This window comes from Anolis sagrei, chromosome 2, assembly GCF_037176765.1.
Source record: "Anolis sagrei isolate rAnoSag1 chromosome 2, rAnoSag1.mat, whole genome shotgun sequence".
Classification (NCBI taxonomy): Eukaryota; Metazoa; Chordata; class Lepidosauria; order Squamata; family Dactyloidae; genus Anolis; species Anolis sagrei.
Window position 1 is genome coordinate 162,864,241 of NC_090022.1, and position 24,518 is coordinate 162,888,758.

The 24,518-nt window shown below is 42.8% G+C and overlaps 1 protein-coding gene across 2 annotated transcripts in view; it reads left to right on the forward strand.

Annotated features, from left to right (window-relative positions):
• NFIX (nuclear factor I X) overlaps nucleotides 1-24,518 on the forward strand; it is a 316,203-nt gene that overhangs the window by 18,779 nt on the left and 272,906 nt on the right. Inside the window, exon 1 of one of the 2 annotated variants that reach the window (XM_060763578.2) lies at nucleotides 7,731-7,799. The exons of the other annotated variant lie outside the window; for it this stretch is intronic. The gene's annotated coding sequence lies outside the window, so the exon portion shown is untranslated. Of the gene's footprint in view, nucleotides 1-7,730; nucleotides 7,800-24,518 lie in introns of those variants that run through there. 2 annotated transcript variants of the gene reach the window in all.

Here is a 24,518-nt window from a genome sequence, read left to right on the forward strand (position 1 = left end):
TTTACTTGTTGGTAGGAATCTATCTATTTCTTAATCACAATTGACCTTCCACATTTATGGGTTTGATTTTTGAGCATCTGATTATTCATCCTTTTAGGATTCTTAGATCTTCCTATGTGACTTTATGGTCACCTTCCATTTGAAAGTGACTATAGAGTCATGCTAGAGGATCTAGAAGTGCCTCAGATAAAACAAAAATAGCATTTTTTCAAATTTGCAATTTTTCACTTTTATATGGGTCTTGTATCCATAACCCTGGTGAACGTGGAGGGCTGATTGTATATGTTCTAGATGTAAATGCTGTTTTCTACAATGGTTTATGGGAAACAACATGACCATAATGTGGTGAGTATATAGGTGCCACAGATGCAAAGGGTTTAGAACCAAGGGAGTTACTCCTACCAATCTACCAAGAAGGCCAAGCTCCAACAAGTAAGAAGGAGAAAGGGCAGGAAATGATGATGTGGCAGTTGGCAAGAGACTATGTATGAACATGGGGCAGTTCAGAGCTTACCCGGGGGCTTTTGAGATTCCTTGTTCATTTTAATAATTATAAGATATAAATCTTTGCGCATGCTGGAGGTTAACTTGCAGAGCCGGCAGCCAAAAGAGATGAGAAAGAAATCAAAGGTAAGGGGGATGAAGTCAACTTAACTTATGACCCATTCACCAACTCATTGGCTGCATAAGTGTTTGTTTGGTCATTAGTTAAATTGGGTATGTAAATTGGATGAATTAGGTCAGTCGCAAGGCCAAACAGAGTATAGGGTTGCAAGCTGTGCTGGATGGGGTCACACTCCCCTTGAAGGCACAGGTTCACAGCTTGGGAGTTCTCCTGGATTCATCGCTGAGCCTGGAATCCTAGGTTGCAGCGGTGGCCAGGGGAGCATTTGCACAATTAAAAATTGTGCGCCAGCTGCGCCTGTACCGTGGGAAGTCAGACCTGGCCATGGTGGTCCACACTCTCATTACATCTAGGATAGACTCCTGCAACGCACTCTACGTGGGGTTGCCTTTGAAGACTGCTCGGAAGCTTCAAATAGTCCAACGAGAGGCAGCCAGGTTAATAATATGGGAGCATACAACTCCCATGTTACGCCAGCTCCACTGGCTGCCAGTTTGCTACCGGGCACAATTCAAAGTGTTGGCTTTGGCCTATAAAGCCCTAAATGGCCCCGGCCCAAATTACCTGTCCGAATGCATCTCCCCCTATGAACCATCATGGAGATTAAGATCCTCGGGGGAGGCCCTGCTTTCCATCCCTCCATTGTCACAGGCACGATTGGTGGGGACGAGACAGGGCCTTCTCAGTGATTGCTCTCCAGCTACAGAACTCCCTTCCTGGTGAGATAAGGTCGGCGCCCCTCTCCTGTCCTTTAGAAGGATGGTAAAACTTAGCTGTGGGACCAAGCTTTTGGGACAGGGCAACAAACTGGCAATAGTCAAGATGACAGTGCCAATTGGATTTGATGCGGATGGCTAGGATGGTTTTAAATGGTGTATTTTAATATTTTGATAAATGTTTTCTAATGTTTATGTATTGTATGTGAATTTGTGTCCTGGCATTGAATGTTTGCCGTGTATGTGCTGTGCTCCGCCCTGAGTCCCCTTCAGGGTGAGAAGGGCGGAATATAAATGTTTTAAATAAAATAATAATAGGTGGTTCTGCAACTGAAAATCGTACCTTGTTCTTCTTTGGGTCTATAAGATATTATAGCATGTTGACAGTGTCCGTTTTATAGGAAAAGCCACAATATCGCTGTGAAATAAACAGTATTCTCAATGGCAGTAGCAGCAACAGCATCACTTGTTCAGATTTGTTAGGGGCATCAGATCCCTTTAAGCAAGAACTGGAAATTCTACTGCTAGCACTACTAGAAATACTACTACTACTAATGTAAAATAGCAATTACTATAATAATTACTGATTATAGTACTTATATAATATAGTACCCACATGAAAAAGATGGAATTTTGAATTATTGTTTGTCCGTAGCCAAGGGGAAACTGACCTTTCCCAGATTTGTTATAGGTAAGAGTGGGGGGTAGGGAAGCATATTATTGGGGCTCTTCCAGACTGGGCAAAAGTTTCAAGTAGTTGTGGGTGTTTTGCTGCAGTTCTTGCATGTTTTGAAAATATCCAAACAACGTATTTTATTGTCCCAAGCTGTTTTCTTCCTTGTGTTAGTTGCAACATTTTATCGCTATCTGCTTTTCCCCTCTCATTTTTATGTTTCCTTCTCTGTTGAAAGAAGAATTATAGTGCTATAGTGCACCAGTGACACAACACTTGTGCTATAACTCCAAATTTTAAAAAATCTAAGAAGAGAACATGTTCTCTTCAAATTGTAGAATGCCACCAGTAAGACCATATTCCAGATTTTCAGAAACCCTAATGGGCACACATTAATGCAGATCCCAGAAATAAATGCAAACACTAAATAATTGAACAGAGAATTGGCAACAACCAAGCAAAGAGGATTCACCTTTCTTTAGACGAGTGTGGATGAGCCCTTAGAGATAAGCATTACTTCCTTTCCCTTCTCAACAAATGTTAAAAGGGATATCCATAAGACCTTTACAATATCTGAGAGAAGATTCTGGCTTTTTGCAAAAACTGAAATATTTTGCCTTTGAAATCTAATACAAGTCAGCTCTTTTCTCTGGACTTTTATTATTGTGTAGGAGCTTTTCCAGACTGGTCTGAAGAAACTGAGCTCACACAATAGAACTCGGTTGTTTTTGCAGGCTGTGATCACGTCCATGTCTGCTTGGTCCCTGTTATTGGACTGTTTCCTGTTTTTTTTATTATTGTGGAGTGTGTATGTGTGTTTGCTGGACATAGTGAGTTTTTCGATTCTCGCTAGAGTTTTTTTTAAAAAAACTGGGCTGAGATTCGGGTATATTCCTGATTTTGTGATGCATTTTTGTTGCGTTTTCTAAGTTTTAGCATATTAGTAAAACAGCAATTCAGTTCAAAAGCATCATTTTAGTTTTTCACTGATGTACTGATCATAATGCTATAATTTATTGATTTATTGAAAACATTTATATTCTACCCTTCTCACCCCAAGGGGACTCAGGGCGGAGCACAGCATATATATGGCAAACATTCAATGCCAGGACAGGAATATCTTATATGCAGGCATGTAGCCGGGGGGGGGGGGGGCTGAGGGGCTTCAGCCCCCCCCCCCCCGAAATTCTCATGGTGGTTCACGAAAAGGCCTTACTGGTACATTATTTAAACTGTTATGTTTATTCAAATCATGATCTGATCACCATACTCAATATATCCCGTATGCATGGGGGTATTGGGGTAATGATACAAAAGGTTTGCTAGGGTAGACCCTCTTTCACTCAGACTCAGCCCCCCCCCCCAAAACTCAGCCCCCCCTGAAACCCCCCCTGAAAAAAACTCAGCCCCCCCCCCCCCCCGAATCGAAATCCTGGCTATGGGCCTGCTTATATGCATACATAAACATTAAACACATTTGTCTCAATATTAAAACACACTGTTTAAAACCGTATTTATAACTCTAAATATTTTGTCTTAGTGGAGAAATATAGACAGAAAAGAATGAAATAATTACCTTTAGCTTTCTCACTGTCCATCTTCAAACCATTCAACATGCAAACACTTTAGCCTACCTCACAATACATATCATGGCAGGAGTGGCCCAAAATACACTAACATGACCCTCAGTAATAGATGGGACCTTTGTGAGCTGATATGTCTTGGAATAAGAAGAAGGAGAAGGAGAAGAAGATTCTGACACAAGACAGTAAAGGTGGTCCCAGTGGTGATCGGTACACTGGGTGCAGTGCCTAAAGATCTCAAACACAATCGGCGCTGACAAAATTACCACCTGCCAGCTGCAGAGACCACCTTACTGGGATCTGCACGCATTATTCGCCAATACATCATACAGTCCTAGACACTTGGGAAGTGTCCGACGTGTGACCTGTCTGTATATGCAACATTGAATTTTGCCATATTGTGAGCCGCTTTGAGTCTCCTTTGGGGTGAGAGAAAGCGGGACATAAATATAGTAAATAAATAAAGAATCTTCCTGAACAATAGAAATAACTTATTGAACATGAGAGCTGTTCAGCAGTGGAACTCTGTCTCGGAGTGTGGTGGAAGCACTTTATTTGGAGGTCTTTAAACAGAGGTTGGGTGGCCATCTGTTTGGGGTGCTTTGAGTGTGATTTTCCTGCATGGCAGAATGGGGTTGGACTTGATGGTCTGTGTGGTCTTTTCCAACTATGATTCTAGAAGTGACTCGAAGATACCCAACTATAATACATCAAACCCAACACTTGTCCATCCACCTGCATTGTCATGGAAGGCAAAAAGTTCTGACCCTGAAGATCAAGGTGGTAAGCATAGTGATGGTGCTAATTCTGAACTACCCCAGTCTTTATTGCTGCCTGGGAATCTCCTGTGCATCATGCTTTACCAAACCTGGAAACACATTATTCCATGTCTGGTTGGGAATTGCATATTTTGGATAAGAAGGCCACCTTGACAGATATTGAATTCTCTCACACCAGAAGCAACTTGAGAAACTGCAAGTTGCTTCTGGGCTGAGAGAATTGGCTGTCTGCAAGGACATTGCCCAGGGAATGCCGCAGCTGCATTATATTCAGTATCTGTATTGACCTACCAAAATAACTGCAATGAAATTCCTCCAAAACTGCTGAACTACAACATAACCAACATCTGATACCAAATGCAGGCCTATGAGTCTACCATTGTCACTTTTCTTCTCCTGCATGATTTTCTAACCCCTTTTTCCTCATGAAGAAAGCAGTGAAGCTTTGAAAGTTTGCAGGAAGTGTTTTGTGCATTTTGGGTGGCCAATGAAGATATCACTGTTTTGAAGATTTTGTTATATTTAGCTTCAAGGCTAAAATGGCTACTTTTTAATGCTTACTTTATAATATTCAGTGGCAACTGTCAAATATTATTTTAAAAAATATTCAAAGATGATGGAAGGAATAGAAATAAAGAATAAATTGCCAACATCCGTGTAATTTTATTTATAAGGAGACACAGGATTATGAAAGATATTTGCAGTCTGCTGCCCATTATGTCCAGTTGACTGTTCTTCGAAAGTAGCTGGCACAAATTAAGGAAACCTGCTTGAAACCAATAGGCAAATGACTCCCCTTGACCCCTTCCCCAAAAGCCACCCAACAATCACTGTTTGTCTTCTCTGGCAGTAAAAAAACAACCACCACTAGTTATAAGGTCTCTGCCCTTTCATGACACCTCAAATCTTCCGCCTAAGGCAGCTGCCTCACTTTGCTCAGTGGTAGGGCTAAACCTGCCCTACCTTGGTATGCAGCCATCTTCACTATCAGCAATTTTGTAGCTAATCATTTCCATATTCCCCACTGCAACCCAAAAGCTTGGAGAAGAGAAAAGTAGGATCTGGACTCTTTCTTTTCCCACTAAACTCAGGCAAAATCAATCTGCTGCAGGCTCTCCTGACTTGCATCTTCTTCCTCATTAAAAACAATTGTCACCTTTTCTATGCTTGGATATTGTTGGTTCCTTTTTTCTGAAATGTTGCATACATCAAGGGATTTTAATTCCTCTTCCTAGTCTCCTCCACATTTCATAGTAACAAAATACCTGTTCACATTAAGAATGTCTCCTCCCATGTGTCCATCTTAAGCTCTAAACAGTTCAGGTCCTGCCTATCTTTGTGACCGCATCCTCCCCAAGGAGCCCACATGGTTTTTAAGATCGTCCGGGGATGCTCTTCTCTTGCTCAGGCGCAGTTAGTGGGGGCGAGAGAAAGGGCATTCCCGGTGGTGGCCCCTTGTCTCTGGGACTCCCTCCCCAGGGAGATTAGGCTAGCACCCTCCCTATCCATGTTCTGTAAGGAATTAAAGACGTGGATGTTTCATTGTACATTCGATTGACGACTCCTGTGACAGATGATCTGAATCATGACCCAAATCATGACCCAAATAATAACCTGAATCCAAATTCCTATATTTGATTATTATATTTTTATGTTACATTGAATTGATCCTGTTAAATTGCTCTATTTCTATGCTACCTTTCCTATGCTACTATACGGTACTATCCATCTTTTTGGCCACCTTATTCTTTAACTAATTTTGCATATTGCCCCCTCCCCCCCAAAAATGAGTGTTGTTGCTTATAATGTTTGCTTATTATTGCTTATGCTTGTTTTTATCTTATTTTATAACTTTATTGTTCTGTTTTAACTGTATGTTGCTTCGGCCTTGACCCCATGTAAGCTGCCCCGAGTCCCCTTGGGGAGATAGAGGCAGGGTAGAAAAATTTAAGTTCTTCATCATCATCATCATCTCACAGAGCTCAGTTAGCATTTTATTTATTTATTTGACTTGTATACCGCTACTCCCAATTTGGCTCAGAGCAGTTTACAGCAGTAGATTAAAACAATACAATTAACTTTAAAATACAATAAAAACAAGAGCAGACATAGTCCCAAGTTATTCACCCATCGAAAGCTTGTCAGAAGAGAAAGGTTTCACAGGCTTTCCGAAAAGCAAGTAGGTCTCGGATGCGTGTGTAAAGTAAAGTCACAAATGTTTTTGTCTTGTGCAAGCCTCACCTGAATTCTTCAAAGAGAATGTCTACCTGAGCCAGCAAAGGTTATTTTTGGACTGTATTTTCCAGTGTCCTCTACCATGGATCGCTAGTGGCACGCTGGCTGAGACATTCTAGGAGCAATAATCCAAAATGCAATTTTTCCAAGGTTAATCCTGGGCCTTGGCCAGGTTACACCCTTGTTTGAGGTATACTTGAGCTTGTATATATAGGAAAGAGCGAACTTTCCAAGGCTACGTATTGTCCCAGTTGGGTACCATGTGTGACGAAAACCAAAGAGTCAAAGAGCACAGTGCTCAGTCCATGACCATGGGGCCTAACAACATCCTTGCATTCATGTCCATCTTTGTATAACAATTTATAAGACGAACTGAAAGCAATCCCAATGCTTCATGTCCTTTCTAAGCAGTAATGCCTGCCTTCCGAAAAGGCCATAGATGGGGAAAGATCCTCCTATGTCCTTTCATGCTAATTTCACATAGAAAGCCTTCCATAGCAAAGGCAGCCGCAACCATTCTTTACCCCAATCTGGGCAGGCAGCCTCTTTTAAGATTCCTTATAACTGGAGGCATGGCTGCTGGCTTCTTCCTATATCGTGTGGTGAGGAAGCGGTGGCCATGTTCTGTGCTATGGGGAGTTTTTGTTGGAGCCCAACACCAAAGCAGAATGAGCCATCTCTCCCCTCCACACCCTCCAGCAGTGCTTGCCAGCAATTCTGCTGCGGCAAAATCCCCCCCACCCCTTCCACCCCAATTTGGCTCTGGCCCTCTCCAGTTTCCTATATGGCCAGGCTTTGCTAAAATGGCTTCCCTTTTAGGAGGCTCACTTTGTGTTGTGAGTGGTGGAGCATGGGGAGGGGGAGAGAGAGAAGAGGTCAAGGACTGGAACCTTGCAGAAAGGAGGCTGGGGGAAACGCCGTGGCTTCGGACTGAGGCGAGTTGGCTAAGATGTGTGTGTCTTAGCCTACACCGACTCCAGCCCTTGCCAAATTTGCTTTCACGTGAGCTTTCAATTCACCCACCAAACCGAATAAAAAAGATTAAATAAATGAAAGGCCCAAGGCCCCTCCTGCTGCAGTGAAGGCCGTGCTCAGGGAGTGGGGCGGAGATATGGCTCCAGCAGTGTCTGGGAGTGCAGCTTGGAGCTGGCTGGTCCGGGGACAATGAAGCAGACCTTGGCATCAGAGGTTTGGCAGAGATGTGAGATTGGGTGGGGAAGAGGGGGATTGCACAGATGGTCTTGCCTTTATTTCACCCCAAAGGGAAAGAGGATGTTGAGCGGGGGAGAGAAGGGAAAGACTTGGAAGGGGGTTCCTGGGCTCCAGATGCACCCCATGCTATTAAAGGGAGGCTTTTGCCTACTGACCCTTCTATTTGTGAAGCTGAGGTGTTTGTGGAGAGAAAGGCTGGATGAGCAGCCTAGGAGTGGCAAGAGGGGGAGGAAGATGAGTGCCCACCCAGGCTTCAGGAACACTGCCTGGCATCATTGGGAGTGAGGGTCTCTGGGAACCGGCGATACCCTGTTTAGGAGAAGCCAGGCAGCTGTGACAACCAGGGACTTTGGTTTGTAAAGTCTGTGCAAAGGAAATGTTGAGGGGGGAGGGATCTCCCCCTCTTTCTAACTCCCTACTCCCCCTTTCCTTTCGTTGCTTGATTTGGCATTTCAGGAAGGAGTCTCAGCTGGAAGAGATGGGTAGAAGGCAAGCAAATATTGCACACCAAATGTAGACTGGGATCAAGATAATTTCTGTTTCACCCTCTCTCTATATCTCATTCCCACAAGCTTGTGTACAAGGCCTACCCCAGAATTTGTGTTAAGATTTCAGGTGCTTGAAACCACCAGTTCTTTTACTATTTTGTTAAAGTCTCCAGGAACCCCTTATTGTGTGCTGTGTTGATCTTGTGTAGGTGAGATGTAGCTGCCTTTCTGCAGCTGGGCAGACTGTAGTGAAGTCCTGCTTCCTCTGTAGTGAGCAGTTGGATGTTGTGGGGCACCAGAAGGGGGAAACACAAGCCACCACTCTGCAGCTCTTTCCCATCGCCAACAAAGTGAGGCGTTCTCTAAACTGCTATAGGCATTTTATGTATGCCAACTGGAGAGAATTGAACCTTGCGCTTCCCATCTGTAATATAGGTCCTGTAAGTGGGAAATCTGGCTCTCCAGAAGGTTTGGTTTAATCTCCCACAGACCCCAATTTATGATGGCATATAATCAGGGGTGGCTCAACCCATTATGCAAAGTAAGCATTTGCAGTATAGTTGATTTTGCCCAGACCTTGACATATGCGAGTTGTAGTTACTGGGATGTATAGTTCACCTACAATCAAAGAGCATTCTGAACTCCACCAATGATGGAACTGAACCAAATATGGCACACAGAACTCCCACAACGAACAGAAAATATATATCAGTGATTGGTTGGGGGAGGGGGGCAAAATACTGTTTGCTTACCGTTGAAAATTACCTAGGGGCGCCTCTGCATATAATCCAGTTTGAACTGCATTATAATGGTCAGTGTGGACTCATATAATGCAGATTGAACTGCACTGAACTGGATTATATGAGTGTGCACTGCGATATAATCCAGTTCAATGCAATTAATCTACATTCTGAAACTAGATTATATGGCAGTGTAGATGGAACCACAGTCTTTTGTTGTTAGCCATAAGATACAGAGTATCTAAGTTTCCTTGCCCTTGGTTTAAGCAGTGGATCTTGAATATGGGACGCTGGCAGCAAAACCATTAATTTATACTAACCACCAGCAATTCCTATTGACCCCTGCATCCAAAGATGGGAGTAACTTTTAAGAACCAAACTTCTCTGTTTGCTGTTAACTACCCATTTTTCTTCAGAGGGAGGGCTGTGGCCTGGTTTGTAAGTGCCATCACATGCCATGGGGAAAGTACCTAGCATAAAGGGCGGCTCAACCCATTACGCAAAGTAAGCCTTTGCAGTATAGTTGATTTTGCCCAGGGGCGCTCTTGTGGCACTCTTGGGGGAAAATATACCTTGACATATGCGAGTTGTAGTTACTGAGATGTATAGTACACCTACAATCAAAGAGCATTCTGAACTCCACCAATGATGGAATCGAACCAAATATGGCACACAGAACTCCCACTATGAACAGAAAATATATATCAATGATTGGTTGGGGTGGGGGGAGCACCAAAATACTGTTTGCTTACCATTGAAAATTACCTAGGGCCGCCTCTGCTTAGCATGCAATGATGGCATTCTGTGCAGGGCACCTGTTCAGATTATGCTGGGATCTGGCTATTTGTACTTGCAATAGGAACTTATAGGAACTGAGCAGATCTAACATCCTCCGATCCTCACACTTTGTTTTACCGGATATGATGAAATGTATGAAGCATCTCCCACCCGTCAGGCTTGAAGTTCTGGAGTGACTGTAACAGTCCTGAAGCTGCCTTGCCAGGAATGACTCAGGACTTCATGGCTGCTATGTGACTACTGTAAGGTTATGCCATTTGTGGCGGTCACACTCTGGACCTACTCTCCTCAGCTAGCAATGATGGTAATCTGAGAGTGGAGGGTTTTGTTTCTCTAGTTGCAGTCAGATCTCTTCCTATTTATTTACAGGCACAGGAGTGCGAAGTCTGAGTTCTCCATCCTGCTAGAGCACTAGATCCGGTGGATTTCTTTGAGCCCTTAGGGGATTCCTAGTTGCCAGAGTTTTTAGAGCAGAGTTTTCTGGAATGAAGTGATGACTCAGGTCGTTGTACAAACACTCAGAAGAGCCATCTTGAGCTGAATCAAGTCAATTTAGCTGCTAGGTTTACTTGGCAGGTGGGGGTAATGTATTAGTTAGAGCACCTTTAATCCACCAGATATTTTTGTCTGTAATTCCACATCTCCCCCAACCATTGTAGCCAGTGGTATGACAAGCCTCAGCACAATAAGTTTTCAAGGCTTTCAAATCTTTCTATGCGTTTTCCCACCAAAAGAAGACTTAAGACCTTAAAAGGGAAGCTGAAGCAGTAGGAGGGATTTCTTGATCCTTGTAGTCTTACTTTGTAATGTTCTTCTTCAATCTTTATATCCTGTATCATACATCCAGTTGTTGTTATAATGTTCTGGAACTGGTTTTTGGGTTTTGCCACTCTGGATGTCCATTTTGTGTCCATTTATCCTCTTGCATGGAGCCCCCAGTGGCGCAGTGGGTTAAAGCGCTGAACTGCTGAGCTTGTTGACTGAAAGGTCGCAGGTTCGATTCCGGGGAGCAGAGTGAGCTTCCACTGTCAGCCCCAGCTTCTGCCAACCTAGCAGTTTGAAAACATGCAAATGTGAGCATATCAATAGGTGGTGGGAAGGTAACTGTGCTCCATGCAGTCATGCCGGCCACATGACCTTGGAGGTGTCTATGGACAATGCTGGCTCATTGGCTTAGAAATGGAGATGAGCACCACACCCCAGAGTCGGACACGACTGGACTTAATGTCAGGGGAAAACCTTTACCTTTACCTTTTACCTATCCTCTTGCATAATGATGGTTTTATTTGTCAAATATAGAGTATAGAGGGCATTGCTGGCACAGGACGGTGTATGCCATCACAATTACACATTATAAAAGAACAAGTGAATGTACCAGTGATAAAGTGGGTAACATTATTAGGTCCTGTAATATCACTTCTGAAGTAGATGTAGGGATAGTTGGCCCCTGGATTTGTGTCTCGGACTTGTCCCTGTATTCTTATCCATGTTATGCACCCCGTTGTAATGATTTTTCAAACATTTCTTCTTACTAGTTAAGGGGAGAAATGCACACAGGCTACAGCCAAATTGAATAGTAATAGATAACTACCAATCTACTCGGTTTTTAATTTTGAATGCAGATTTTCAGATCGAAAATTCTAAATTTCTGAATGAAATTTTCTCTTCACTGCTGTTCCTTATTGTCTCATGTTTGGCAAGCATCAGGTATGGAATCTCACAAGCTTTAACTAAACCTGGACAGATTATTTTAGAAGAATGAATACAATGACATGCTGAAGGCATTTTTAACTGAGCATAAACAGGGTGATGCCCTGGGATTCAGCACCTCATCCTACCTCTGCTCAGGTATGAATAGCATCAGCCTGCCATTGTATTCGTTCTTCATTCTAAGCTGCCACATACTCTCAAATGAGCTGGTGTCATATGTCAGATACTAAATGTGCTGTATTTAATACAGCCAAATACTGATTACTGCTGGATTCCAGCTGTGAACTACAGTAAAATATCAGCTACAAAAGATAAAAAGTGAAATAAAAAATGTAACTGCATGCCAAATACCAATATCAAATGTTGGTGGATATTTCATCAGATGATACATTTGGGGAATAAATCTGTTTCATTTTTCACTCTAAGGCTTTTTTGTAACACCTAAAAGCATAAGTCTTCCATGTTAGTTCACCAATGTATGAGAAATAGCTACACCCTCAACAATTTGCACATTGGAGGGAAATTCTGTGATTTTGGAGTCGTCTTCAGTCATGTCACCTCAATGGTTGCTTGAACAAGAACTAGGCAATACATTTCTGTCGAGGGATAGTTGTTTCCTCAGCAGGAATGCAGATAACAAGGGGGCAAAATGAGGATGTTGCCCCTCAAAATAAGAATTCTGTCCCCAGTGAATTTTTTCTCAGTCCTCAAATTTCTAGCATTGCAGTGTATGAGACATTGAAAATTGTTCACACATTGAACTTGCCTTGTGCTTTCAAGTCATTTCCAATACAGTACAGGGTTTTGTTCAGAGTGGGCTTGCCTTTGCTCAGGTTACCTAGTGGGTTGCCATTCTTGAGCAGAGATTTGAACTGTAGTCTCCAGAGTCGTAATCTAGTGCTCAAAGTACTACACCACATTGGCTCTAGAACTCCTATCTACTGTGCTCATTTGTTTCCCTTGTCACTTTGTCTGGCTCTTTTGATTGAATGCCTAAATTGTTTTTCTAAATCTTTAATTGAGGTCTAAGTTTTAAAGAAACGGAAGGAAAACTTAATTGGTTGAGCAGAAATCTTATTTGGGAAGGGCAAGGCCCTCACTCTGCCCTCTTCTCCCATAGTTATGCCCCTGGGCTCTTGCACATTTTATCATTATAACACTATGATTCCCGATTCACTGCCAGGGCTGCTTCCCTATGCAATCCTGGAGTTTGTAATTTAGTCAAATTATTTTATTTATTTTATTTATTTACATCATTTTTACCCCGCTCTTCTCACCCCTGCAGGGGGACTCAGAGCGGCTTACAATGGCAATGATTCGATGCCGCAATACTTACAATTATAAAAGCAGAATAAAATCATACCAAACAACACATTAAAACAACATTAATTATCAATCATAAAAACCTTTCCATTATAACAATCATCGTCTGGTTCAATTCATTGTTTAGGTGCCGTTATATCCATTAGCCAAAAGCCTGGTTCCACAACCACGTCTTCAGTTTTCTTCTGAAAGAAAGGAGGGAGGGCGCTGATCTAATTTCGCTGGGGAGCGAATTCCACAGGCGGGGGTCACCACTGAGAAGGCCCTGTCCCTCATCCCGACCAGCCGTGTTTGCAAAGTTGGTGGGACTGAGAGCAGGGCCTCCCCGGCGGATCTTAAACTACGAGGCGGAACATAGAGGGAGATACGTTCGGATAAGTAATCTGGGCCGGAGTCGTATAATTAATTAATTAAATGCTCTTTGAATTTTCAGACCAGCCTAAGCCAAATTTGTATAGAAGTGAGATTGGGGTAAGCACATTGTAGTTCTCTATATGTCCAGCTCCCATCAGAGGATGCTGTGTTAATACCTTTATATTATCTCCTATTTCTGCAGTCTTGGAAGTCAGTAAAGACCTAATTTTTGAACTGGTGGGCCAAACCCAACTAAAGAAAAGGGCAAAGAGTCCTATTTGATTGTGAAAAGTTGTTGCCAACTCCCCCCCCCCCTTTTTTTTTTTTTTTTTTTTTTTTTTTTTTGCTGGGCTACAACTCTTGTCATGCCTAGCAAGCAAAACCAATAGTCATATTCCAGCATAGCATTAGAGTCCCCTCAGGGAGATAGGATGGATTACGAATAAAGTTGTTATTATTATTTATTATTATAGTTTTATTCTATATTGGAGTTTGGAATTGTTATTTTTGTGGATGGCAGATCCCAGAATACCTAAATTCACATGACTAATGGCTTGTTAGTTATGTGAAAAATAATAACTACTGACCCTGTGAACTAGAGTTATCATTAGGACTGCAAAAAAGGCAGGTGGAGATGGAGAGGCAGAAATGTGATTTGGATCTGTACCTCTTGGACTGAATATCATATCCACTCAGATGGTGAACAGAAGCCCCATTACCAGTGCTTAGAACTCTTATTATAAAATGCCATTCACTTTTGTGAGGCTCTAGATGCTCAGAGCCAAAGCAAATTGCAGGTTGGTAGATAAGGCTGAGGGACAGAGGGAAGGAGGGAGTCTAGCCCTTATTGTGGCAGTCTATTGGGCTGAGAGGGAGAATTGGCCACTCTGCCCATTCTCTGGCAGCCAGTCTTTGAGTAGTTATTATTCACCGGATCATCTCATTGTGAGGTGAGGAGCAGGGGGGAGGATTGTTCATAGCCCATTCTGCAGTGAGTGGGGAAGAGATATCAGTGATGCCTTGAATAGGAGGCCGTGCATTTCATAGACCAGCTTGGAGCTGAGCCCTGGCGGGATCTGTGTCACATTTGATGGTGATTGATGGCTTCCAGTAATGGAGTGGTAGACACTTGGAGGTTGTGTGGGGCTAGGGCTGCGGCTCCCATCCACCTGGCAAAAGCGAAACTCAAGGGTGTCCTGTGGCCCGTTGTGTTCACTGGAAAGAACTGAGTTTGTATCTTCCCATGCACTGCTTGCTGACTTTGTGGATTTTTTGTCCAGAGGATCTCTTTTCTAACCCCTGGCAGCAGTGGCCTGAAGCTTGATTCCTCTGGGTTGATACTTCAGTGGGGATGTCATTCTTTTCTAATTTTATTCTTGAAGGACCTAATGGGAAATTCTAGTAATTTTTCCCACTTTGAGAAAATTGTTGAAAACACTGCAGTTTTCATAAACAATTCAGTTTGGGGTGTATTTTGCATAAAATACACATGTAGATTGCTTGTGTGTTTTATTATTATTATTATTATTATTATTATTATTATTATTATTTATTTCCTGCCTTTCTTCCCATAGGGATTCAGGGCACCTAAAACCACACAATCAAATAACACTTCAAACGAAGCAAATACAAAAATAAACATTGGTGTGTGGTTATAAAGTTTACTTACTTACTTACTTAGGCGATCCCTCGTTGGCCGAGTAGGATAGTCTTCCAGGATCAGAATTCTTGTGAGTCCGTAGGTGGCTGTGGAGCCCTATTCTTGATCTGCATCTTCTTTCACAGTGAGGGCATTGGTTTCCAGGTGGAAGGTGATCTCGGTCAGGGTTGGCTTGACGCGCCTTCCTCTTGGCACGTTTCTCTCTTTCATCCTCCATTCACGCCTCTTCATATTCTGCAGCACTGCTGGTCACAGCTGACCTCCAGCTGGAGTGATCAAGGGCCAGGGCTTCCCAGTTCTCAGTGTCTATGCCAGAGTTTTTAATGTTGGCTTTGAGCCCATCTTTAAATCTCTTTTCCTGCCCACCAACATTCCGTTTTCCATTCTTGAATTCGGAGTAGAGCAACTGCTTTGGGAGACGGTGGTCGGGCATCCGGACAACATGGCCGGTCCAGCGGAGTTGATGGCGGAGGACCATCGCTTCAGTGCTGGTGGTCTTTGCTTCTTCCAGCACGCTGACGTTTGCCTGCCTGTCTTCCCAAGAGATTTGCAGGATTTTCCAGAGGCAGCACTGATGGAATCGTTATAAAGTTAAAATACAATTGAATACAATATATGCAATGAAATTACTTTTAAAGCTCACCTTCCCAACATCCCGCCTGCATTTTTCCCAGCAGTGTGTTCCTTAGTACTCTTCCAAATTCCCACTGTCATATAAATGTTTTACCTGCTTGTGTATATGCGGAAAACAACATTCTATGAAATATCATCTTCTACCCAGGAAATAATATTTCAGTACAAAAAATGCTGTGTTCTGCACGTAACACAATTATATACCAATTTTGTGCAGCGTAAGACCCAAACTAAAAAGGTTCTCACTAATTGTCACAGGATTGTCCTTAGCAGGGTTTCCTGACAATTAAAAAATGTGATTCTCAATCATTTTCAAGTATTCTAAGTCTGAGGCATTTGAGGCTTGAGTGGGGAGAAGCAAAAAACATAGTGGTCCTTGCAATCTTTATCATTTGCAAGGCAATATTCAGGATCTGATTCTGTTCCAGTGAATACTGGCTTTCCACTGCAAGTAATGCTATGGAATCATGTGGACCCTTGCTTTGTGAAGGTTTTTTAAATGCAGATCTTGATGTTCAATGGTAGGGGTAAGTTGTTTCCTTTGGACTACATTTTCAAGATCGTACAGTAGTACGGTAAAATGGTGTCATTTACATAAACTGGCAAAATCAAGACCTGCTTTTTTGAATGGGGATAGAGGTTAGTTTTCAGCCATGGATGGTAGAATCTGTGAAGATCGGATTCATAGATAGGGAGGGTCAACTGTATATTCATTGGCCATTGAAGTCCAAAAATGGGACCTTTTCCAAGCTTGGTCTACTTTCTGTCTTATCCTTATTGTCTGGGTTGGACTTAGTCATAGTTCTGGAACAACTCTATAAGAATGGACTTTTCCTGGTTGACAGGTGGTTGAAAATCTGGACCATAGTAATACGAAGATTTTCCTGACAAAACAGTGTGGTATAGGCCTTGAAAGCTGAAAACAAGTTATCTATGTGAAAGAGCCAGTGTCTAGACCAGTGATGAGAAATCTGTGGTCCTCCAGAGGCTGTAGAACACCAATTCCCAGCAGCCTTAGCCAGTCTGGCCAGAGGTGTGACATGATCAAAGTCATAGTTCATCAACATTGGTAGTCCTGTATGTTCTCCATCCCTGACCTAAGACAGTGCATGGCAGTCCCAGTCCTATCCTCTCATGCTTGTCTCTTCTCTGTGCCATCTCTTTCTATCCAGTTGTGACAGATGGAAAGGAACAATTTAGAACCAGCCCCAAGTGGCTCTACCCAGACGTTGGTGAGAGTAGTGGGAGGCTTGAATTAAAGATAAAGCAGCTTCCCCAGAAGGTTTGTAACAGCAGCAAAGAGCTAAATAAATAAAGGCCTGCAATGCCGACAAGGCGGCCCTGACTGTACAAACAGCAATGGGATGTGGGACTTGGCACTGACAAAGCATCTGCTGCTGTGTGAACAGCTGGACTGCCTGCCACGTGGATGAGCAGCAGAGCCTCTCACTAGAGGGGCTCTGAAGAAGCCCAGGTGCCAACAGGCATATTGGTGGACCCACGTGGCTCCTTCTTTGTAGACACTCGTCAACTCAGCTTTTGAGAAGGGGCAGTGGTATGTAGCTCCAATCTCCTGCTCTCTTAGAAGAAAACTGGGATCAAAGTCTTGGTCCGTGCCCTAGGCTTGATACAATCAATCATACAAGCTTCTTTGTTGCGTGACCACTTCCATCCTTGCTTGCTAGTTGGATTTGCTAGGCCAAAGACAAGGAAAGGATAGGGACAAGGAATGTTAGTTCCTTTAGCTGTTGATGGGTTGCCTAGTCCACTAGTCACATTGCTGTCCAACAACTTCTCATGGACCATGTATTCTCTATACCTATGATACTTGCTGTCTACTTACTCTGTCATACCTATTTTAATGTAAGAATGGGATGACTATAAACAGAACATTTCCTGTTATCAGGCCCTCAACATACCCACTATTACTACAGCTCAGCTATTTCCCCCTAAGTCAAGGGTTATTAGCTTGGGGTTCATAGATCGCTATGGTATAGATGGATAGATTTCATTTATTATTAAATGGTGGCAATGTCTGCATGGATGCTTCAGTGTGTCCATGTTCATGTTGCCACCATTTTTCAATAGAGCATGATGATCTGTGAACAATGGAAATCACAAATCCAGAGCCCATGGATCTGGAGAGTCCCCTATTGCAGACATATGAGCATATTGTTAGGTTTATTGCTACAGTTTATTGGAGTGTTGTCAGGGTGGCAAAATGTATCAACTAGGAACACATTAGCTAGGAAACAATTTGCTTCTACCCAAGCCTACAAGGAAGAGCAAGATGTCTTCTCTTTCCACTATTTTACACTTTGAGGTCATTTTGCAGTAACAGAAGTATACGAGAAAGAGGGAGAAGGTGAAAAAAAACCTGCATATTTTAGAAGCAGCTGAAAAAGGTGGAAGTCCCGATTAATCAGGACTGTACCTGACAGTAATAGTAAGAGGGCATGAGAATCCCTGCTCTAAGTTTGGGAGGTCATTTAATTCTTTTTCCTACACATTGAAGAATGCTGAAGAGATCCTGCCCACTTAGATATCCCTTCTTGTGTTTAAAAAGGTTTGGGTGCCAATTCTCTCCATGCTACTCCATTCTGTGAGATGTACATTGTTGCTTCCAGTGTAGAGATCAATAAAAGGTTCCTTTTTTGAATCATACATCATTTAATCTGGCCCCCATGGGTGTATTAATAAAAATATGTTTCTTAGTCTTGTTGCTCTCTCTCTCTCTATGTTAGGAGAGTGGGATCTTCTCTCCGACAGCCCCCAATACATACATGTAGCTAACTCCCTTTGCCCCACCCTACCGCCTACTGTTCAGTAACTGGACCCACCTTCTAAAAAGGGTGTGTGGCAGGCTCCCAAAGCTGTTGAGCCAAGCCACATGACTCACATGGACATCAGCATTCACACTTCTTGGTGACTAAAGGTCACTTGGACAGCTCAGGTAAGAGGTGGATCAGAAATCTGCCCTGTTTCAAATGGTTTATTCTGCATTTAATCACTGGATTCTGTGTGTAATCCACAGCCCATTGTAAACATGAGAAGTAAGGAGGTTTCTTGTATCTTAAGGGGAGGAGCAGTTAAGGTGAGAGAAGGGCTTCATCATTTCCTTTTAGAAATTATCTCCCTTACTCTTTCCAAGAAAGCCCAAGCAGCTTTTCATTTCATAGGTGGAACCTTGTGATAATGAAAGGGAATGGGTTAAGCCCTTTCGCTCCACTAATAGGTATCCCAGACTAGACTGAAGCCTCCTGTTGTTCTAATTTTTACAAAATTGTTAGTAAAACATTACTTTGAAAACTATGCACCACGTCTGGTGGTGTGGTGCCAAAGTCCTAGAAACTTAAATTCCTTTATAAGATTCCATACAGATGCTTTCTATATGACATTTAAGATATAGGCAGAACATTGTTTCTTGGATGGTTGCATGATTTCTTGGGCTGTAACTCTTTGCACTGCGTTCTGGGTGGGGGGATTTTTGTGGGATTGGGGGTTTGTTTTTTGGAAGCCTGTCTAGTGCTGACTCAAGTGGAACAGTGATTTCCTGTTTCTTAGTTACATCCAAAATGTTACTTGTTTTCTTCATTATTTTGCATTTTTTTATTTTATTTTGTGGGTGAGCATTAAGCTGCTGGCTCACACTCAGTTTGTATAGTGAATCTTTTCCACTCTCAGGGCCTTCTTAATAGTGAGATCACTTAGCCTTTCATGCACTATTTTGAATGTCTATTTTGTTCCTGCCAAGTTATCCAAATTTATCATGGCCACTTTGCATTCTAATCCTGTCCTCAAAGGAGTTCACAATTCTTCCTAATTTTGTGTTGCATTTCTGTGACTGCCCATAAAGATGGGTCATTGGTAGAAATGTTCATTTACCCTGAGCATCAGAATAGCTAGTCTCTTCGCCTCTTACCACTTTGCAGTTTGACCGCAAACCTTAACAGAGGCTTATCTATGATGTGGATTTGCATAAGACTTATTCCATGGACTGTTTATGTAGTGTAGTTTGCTTTGATTGCAGGTTGCTTTTCAAGTGCTTATGCACAGAGATGGCATTTGAGAGCTCAGTGAGAAACAGAGGGCTCACATTTGTAAGCACTTTACTACCCGTTGAGTTGGTCTCCCTACATTATCTTTTAAAACCCTCCTGCTTAGATACATCCTACCTCTGTTCATGCCCAGTGTTTATTTAAAAAATTTATATTTATGTTTATATGTGAGTTATATTAGTTGTACTGTTTTATTTGCTTGCTGTTTTGTTTTTACTGATGTGTTGCTGGACTTGGCCTCATGTAAGCTGACCCCGAATCCCCTTGGGGAGATGGTGGCGGGGTATAAATAAATAAATAAATAAATAAATAATAATAATACAGCAGACATAGGCAAACTTTGGCCCTCCAGGTATTTTGGACTTCAACTCCCACAATTTCTAACCACCTAAGGCCCTTTCCTTTTCCCCCTCAGCCACTTAAGACAAAGTTTGCCCATGCCTGTGATACACTCACAATTAAAAGCTGCACTCCTAGAAACTCAGTTGAATTTTCCTTATCTGAAATTCTGGGACTAGAAGTGTTCTGGATTTTGGATTTTTCTGGTTTTTAAAATACCTGTATTTGTGTATATATACACATATGTACACAATGAGAGCTTGGAGATGGGAAACAAAACCTAAACACAAAAATTAGCACATATCTCATATAAAGCTTGTAGAGGATGGGCCAAAAGTCCCATAGGGGTTTCAATATTTAATAATGCCTGTATTTTTATTTACAACAGCATAGTATCATATGCAGTATATATCTATATAAATAAAAATATAATGTTTGTTTGTGGGATTAACATAACTCAAAAACCATTGGGCGAATAGTTGCCAAATTTGGCCACAAGACACCTACTAACACAAGGAGTGACCATCACTACAAAAATGATTTTTTTTTCCATTTGGGAGTTGTAGTTGCTGGGTTTTATAATTAACCGACAATTAAAGGGCATTCTGAACTCCACCAACGATGGAATTGAACCAAACGTGGCACACAGGACTCCCAGGACCAACAGAAAACACTAGAAGGGTTTGGTGGGAATTGACCTTGAGTTTGGGAGTTGTAGTTCACCTACATCCAGAGAGCACTGTGGACTCAAGAAGGACAATTACATGTTGCATGTTCCAGAGTAGGCAAACCAAACAATCTGGACATCAACATTGACAAAGAAACAACAAGTACTGTTTACCCACAAGCATAAAGAAATTACATATATTAGAAATGAACATTACTTTATTTTCCAGATCTCCAGACTGGGCCACAGCAACGCGTGGCAGGGGACGGCTAGTAGGAAATAAAATTACATTATGTATGAAAAAGCAAATTTTGTAAATGGCGTCCAATGCCATAGCATCACAAACAGAATATACATCAGATCCTTTTGTGACGATTGGCCTACCATATATATATTTACATGAAAGTAATTATGTTGTATATGAAACAAAGTTTGGGTGTACTGAACCATCATAAGTAAAAGTGTCACTGTCACAGCTCTGCATCTGGACCATTTCAGATTCTCAATTATTTGGTTATTTCAGATAAAGGATGCTCAACTGGTAGGTGCAAGAAGAGCAGTGCTTTTCAGTAGGGTTTTTTTTTTTGTAATTTCTTTTCATAGTTCATGCTAATGGGTGGTTCACGGCTCCCTCAGACAGTTGAGGGCCTGGACCAGGGGTCCTCAAACTAAGGCCCGGGGGCTGGATACGGCCCTCCAAAGTCATTTTCCTGGCCCTCGCTCAGGGTCAACCTAAGTCTGAAACAACTTGAAAGCAATCAACAGCAACAATCCTATCTCATCAGCCAAAAGCAGGCCCACATTTCCCATTGAAATACTAATAAGTTTATATTTGTTAAATTTGTTCATTTTAATTATTGTACTTTTTAAAAGTGCTTTTTGTACTACATATAAGATATGTGCAATATGCATAGGAATTCATTCATGTTTTTTATTTCAAATTATAATCCAGCCCTCCAACGGTTTGAGGGACTGTGACCTGACCCTCTGTTGAAAAAGTTTGAGGACCCCTGGCCTGGACTATAGTTTGAAAAAACAAACCCATGCATTTCCATGCACTCTGCACATATCTTATTTCTAGTGCAACCTCCCCCCCCCCCCAAACAAACATAAAAGAGTAATACAATCTTTAAAATTAAGAGCAGTTTTAACCAACATAAATTTACCAGTGTTTCAATGGGAAGAGTGGGCCTGGATTTGGATGATGAGATAGTCAAGTGAATTAGGATTGTTATTGCTGTCGTTTCAGACTTAGGGTGACTCTAAGTCTAAAGTTTAGGTCAAGGGGCTGGATAAATGACCTAGGGGAGCTGCATCTGGCCCACGGAGGAAGAAATTTCCATCTCCTCTTTCCTTGGATAGGCACTCAATCCAGATTACAGATGGATTGGAACAACCGCCCCCTAGAGGCAGACCCTTGTATCCCAGGCCTTGGTGTCCAGCACGGTTTGGCCTGGGGATGTCCTGGAGGAAGTCAAAGTCCTTTGGTTGTGTGTGTCACACGACCAACACGAGAAAACACAAGCCATAGTATGGACGCACCTAAGGGAGGGTTGGTCCTGCAAGTGTGGGGTGGGCGGTTGAGGGGGCTAGGAGGCCGGTTTGCCCCTCGTTACGCCAATCTCTCGGGATTCAATGCAAATAATGGAAGATGGTGCTAGATCTGTTTCTAGATCCCTTAGAAGGCGCCGATCTTTAGCCTCCAAGGGGGGCTTTTAGTTGAATTTCATTAGGCTGGATCTACGCGTTAGGCTCATATGATGCCCTTCAGTGCAGTTCAAACTGGATTGTTCACTGAGCCGCTAATACAGTTCAAGCTGCATTAGAGGTCAGGCCCCTTCCACACAGCTGAATAAAACTCCACATTGTCTGCTTTGAACTGGGATATATGGCAGCGTGGACTCAGATAACCCAGTTCAAAGCAGATATTGTGGAGTTTTCTGCCTTGATATTCTGGGTTATATGGCTGTGTGGTTATCTGTGTCTACTGCCATATATGCCAGTTCAAAGCAGATAATGTGGGGTTTTATTCAGCTGTGTAGAAGGGGTGTTTCTCAACCTAGGGGTCGGGGCCCCTGGGAGGGGGTGTCAAAGGGGTCCCCAAAGACCACCAGAAAACACAGTATTTTCTGTTGGTCATGGGGGTTCTTGTGTGGGAAGTTTGCCCCAATTCTATCATTAGGGGGGTTCAGAATGCTCTTTGATTGTAGGTGAACTATAAATCCCAACAACTACAACTCCCAAATGTCAAATCTATTCCTCCCAAACTCCACCAGTGCTCACATTCGGGCATATTGAGTGTTTGTGCCAAGTTTGGTCCAGATCCATCATTGTTTGAGTCCACAGTGCTTTCTAGATGTAGGTGAACTACAACTCCAAAATTCAAGCTCAATGCCCATCAAAATCTTCCAGTGTTTTCTGTTGCTCGTGGGAGTTCTGTCTGCCAAGTTTGATTCAGTTCAGAATGCTCTTTGAATGTAGGTGAACTATAAATCCCAGCAACTACAACTCCCAAATGTCAAGGTCTATTTTCCTCAAACTCCACCGGTGCTCACATTTGGGCATATTAAGTGTCTGTGCCAAATTTGGTCCAGATCCATCATTGTTTGAGTCTACAGTGCTCTCTGGATGTAGGTGAACTACAACTCCAAAACTCAAGATCAATGCCCATTAAAACCTTCCAGTATTTCCTGTTGTTCGTGGGATTTCTGTGTACCACGTTTGGTTCAATTCGCTCATTGGTGGAGTTCAGAATGCTCTTTGATTGTAGGTGAACTATAAATCCCTGCAACTACAACTCCCAAATGATAAAACCACCCCCCCCCCATACCCCACCAGTATTCAAATTTGGTCGTTTCGGGTATTTATGCCAAATTTGGTCCAGTGAATGAAATCACATCCTGCATATCAGTTATTTATATTACAATTAATTACAGTAGCAAAATGACAGTTTTGAAGTAGCAACAAAAATAATGTTATGGTTGGGGAGTCACCACAACATGAGGAACTGTCTTAAGGGAAAGTTGAGAACCACCCAGCACATTATTCGCCACCCCAAGAATAAGGAATCCGGTTTACCGCACTTGGCACGGAAACGCCCTCAACCTCGCCTCATGACCCTCGCAAAAAAAGCCACTTTGCAGCAAGGCTTCACAATACTTTCCTTGGGCTGCCGTCCTTTTCTGACCGTCGGAGGCTCTATCCCTGCACCAGAGTCATGAGGTTTCAGGGCATATTACAGGGCGAGGACAGCAGCAGAGGATGGCACTCCGAAACCAGTGTAAGAGCGACTCGGGGAGTGGGCCGCCTGCGCTCTCTGAGGCCCCTTCCACACAGCTGAATAAAACCCCACAGTATCTGCTTTGAACTGGGTTATATAGCAGCGTGGACTCAGGGAGACACCCCCCCCAACCCCCTGCCATTCAGGTAAAGCACAATCAAAACACGCCCGACAGATGGCCATCCAACCTCTGTTTAAAAGCCTCCAGGGAAGGAGCTTCCAAAACACACACCACTGCAGGACCCTTCCACGCAGCGATATAACCCAGAATACCTGAATAACCACAATATCTGTTTATCTGAGTCCACACTGCCATATATAATGTGGGATTTTATTCAGCTATGTGGAAGGGGCCTTAGTTATCATAGAATCATAGAATCACAGAGTTGGAAGGGACCTAATGGGTCATCCAGTCCAACCCCCCTGCCAAGAAGCATTCAAAGCACCCCGACAGATGGCCACCCAGCCTCTGTTTAAACGCCTCCAAAGAAGGAGCCTCCACCACACCCCAGGGCAGAGAGTTCCACTGCTGAACAGCTCACACAGTCAGGAAGCTCTTCCTAATGTTCAGATGGAATCTCCTTTCTTGTAGTTTGAAGCCATTGTTCCGCGTCCTAGTCTCCAAGGAAGCAGAAAACAAGCTTG